Below are 2697 nucleotides of genomic sequence, written 5' to 3'. Positions count from 1 at the left end.
CTCTCTCTCTCTCTCTCTCTCGGTCTTTCGTTCCTCCCCTTCTTCCTCTTATTTTGACAAACTTGCTCTGAAAGTAGCACATGTGCGACAACAGAGAGAGAGAGAAAGAGACGGGCGGGGGAAGGGGAGGCCGCTAAGAAAATATCGGAGCAGCGGGCATCATGCGGCGGTGAAGGGGAGGAGCAGGGAGGATTTGGGGGCAGGGGGATGTAAAACACTGGTCTTGCGACACATGGGAAGGTTTTGGGCCTGGATGCGTTGTCTCTTGTCGTCTCTCCCGATGTTCTTACTGCGAGCTTTCTCAGAGACCTTTTGTTCGTGTTTCTTGTTAGGAAATGGAACAAACACAGAGCTCTATGAAGCATTTAGACCGTCTATAGGGAGTCAACAGCAGACCAGTTGTCATCAAGGGTTCCAGGAGCTTGCGAAGGAATTCTTTGCATTAAATGAATGGATTTCTTTATGTACTAGTCAAACTGATTGTACCGGGTGTTTCATAAAAGACACGGGTGCGGGTAGGTTTGCCCACCCAAGGGGCTGTGGCGCCTTAAGGCCAAAGCGGGTAGGCAAACCCGCTCCCACCTGTGTCTTTTATGAAACACCCGGTATGTGTACATGAACTAAACTTGCGAAAAATAACTTAATTATGATATTATGAAGTTGCTTTGGCGTTGCAAAGAAGGGCGATGGATTGCACTGCGAATCTTGGACAAAATTTTCAGTGTGGGCATCATTATCTCGCTTAGTGATCTACTACTTTTGACCAAGTTTTGAAAGTGTTTTCTTCTACTATATCAATGCCCCTTTTCACAGAACTCTGTTTCCTAATAAAACAAGGGTTGCACAGAACGGGATTTAAGTCTTTACTAATAAGGCATTAAAAATCAGATCCCCTCGAAATGCATTCATTTAGAACTACCCAAATAGTCTAAAATTTAATCCCTTTGAACATTTTATGTATTAGCAAAGGCATCAAAGTGTAACACCCCTATAAAGGCTTTAATTCCTACCTTTGTTTTTTCTTTGTGTCTCCAACTCCAACCTTTTGTAGTCACTTAAGTCGTACTTTACTTTGATTTCAATCATATTCTCTTTCGGTGTGCCCAGAATGCTGGAGCACGGAGATATTGTATGGAATTAAAAGTCAGTGGCCACCAAGCCACTTGACTTATGCAAGATTATCACTTTCGCCTTCAAAGTAGAGGCCAGCCCAGCAACCGGCACAAAAGCGGAAGGAAGCGTCGTCTCTTTGCTCTCCCTCCTTCCCGCTCTCTCCTCTTTCGCTTACCACCCGCCGACCGCTCTCTCTCACGGTGGCGATGCCAGCAAGCACTTTTCTTCTTCCGTGCGGTCTCAAACTCTCTCGCCATCCCCATTCTCGCTCAACACACGCACACGTGAGAAGAGCGCGTTAAAATATTCATGAATTACTTATACGCTCATGGAATTCGTTTCGGCGAGAAGTAAAGTCATGATGAGTAGCGTGGCTGGCTGCCACGCTTACTCACTCTTTCCATCGCTCGCTCTCTGCCTCCCCCCCCCCTCTCTCTCTCTCTCTCTCTCTCTCTCTCTCTCTCTCTCTCAGACTTTCTCACAAACAAACTCACACACACACATCGCAGTGGCCACACCTCTCTCGGTTTACTCCAGCTCTTCACCCTCAGGCTATACTACCGTCACTCACTCGATCGCCCACCACTCAAAATATGAAAATGAAAGCCTGTTACTTTGTGCCGACGGTCCCGTCAGGGCTCAGGACGAGATAATGAGAAGCTATCATCCATTTCCAACATCTGGACGAGAGAGAGAGAGACAGAGAGAGGCGGGCTGGGAGGGACGCGACTACTGATAAAATGTTAACGAATGACACGTTTGTAATGACCCACTTCTAAAAGGAGATGGGGAAGTACTGTTGAGACTCTTTTTGCAATCGATGTGTAAATTTTTTTGTTCTGTACCAATTCACAGTTCTTGCAATACTTCAAAACTTGATGAACTAAACCCATGTATATCGACAGTTGGGCAACTATACAGGTGCAGACACACATTATCTCTCTCTCCCACTCCCGCACACACACACACACACACACTCACACTCACACACTCACCTCACCGAACTAAGAACAGAAGACGGCGTGACGTTAGAAATGCGTCAGGGTCGTGACAAATAGACTGTCGCCTGAAATATTCTGCAGAGGCGAGCGCCGCCACGGCACAACCTCGGGAAAAGAACCATTCTTTCCAGTCAGAGAACTTCTCCATAGGTAGTTGGTTGCGATGTGACTTGGCTTTGCAGCCGCTGCTCCAGCCTTGCCTTTTCCCACTCCTTTAGTTCCCTGTTCTTGTTCATCTCTCTTCTTTGCCAACTTCTTATTCTTTATTTCCATTGCTTATCAGCAGACCAAAGGTGTTTCAGGTTGAGTATTTTTTTTATCAATAATTGGACGAACATCAAAGTTTAACACTTTACAGGATTGCCTGTCTCTGTTCCATCATCCTTCGTTGTGCCCCCCCCCTCCATTTCCCTCCCTCACGCCACTTGACCCTGATGATAGGATATATCGCTCGACCTCTTTGCTTTTTTAGCTTGCCGCTGTTGTTTCCTCCAAAAAATCTGAGAGGGGCGCACAGAGTGTCACCATAACGCTCTAGGGATGACTCTCTCTCTCTCTCTCTCTCTCTCTCTCTCTCTCTCTC

General features: G+C 46.6%; 1 protein-coding gene across 1 annotated transcript in view; it reads left to right on the top strand.

The window, feature by feature from the left end:
- LOC113205697 (uncharacterized) overlaps nt 1-2697 on the top strand; it is a 310184-nt gene that overhangs the window by 272201 nt on the left and 35286 nt on the right. The gene's annotated exons all lie outside the window — the stretch shown is intronic.

This window comes from Frankliniella occidentalis, unplaced genomic scaffold (assembly GCF_000697945.3).
Source record: "Frankliniella occidentalis isolate FOCC.00 unplaced genomic scaffold, Focc_3.1 Scaffold1, whole genome shotgun sequence".
NCBI lineage: Eukaryota > Metazoa > Arthropoda > Insecta > Thysanoptera > Thripidae > Frankliniella > Frankliniella occidentalis.
The sequence above is the reverse complement of the archived record's forward strand: the minus strand, read 5'-3'. Positions and strand labels throughout refer to the sequence as shown.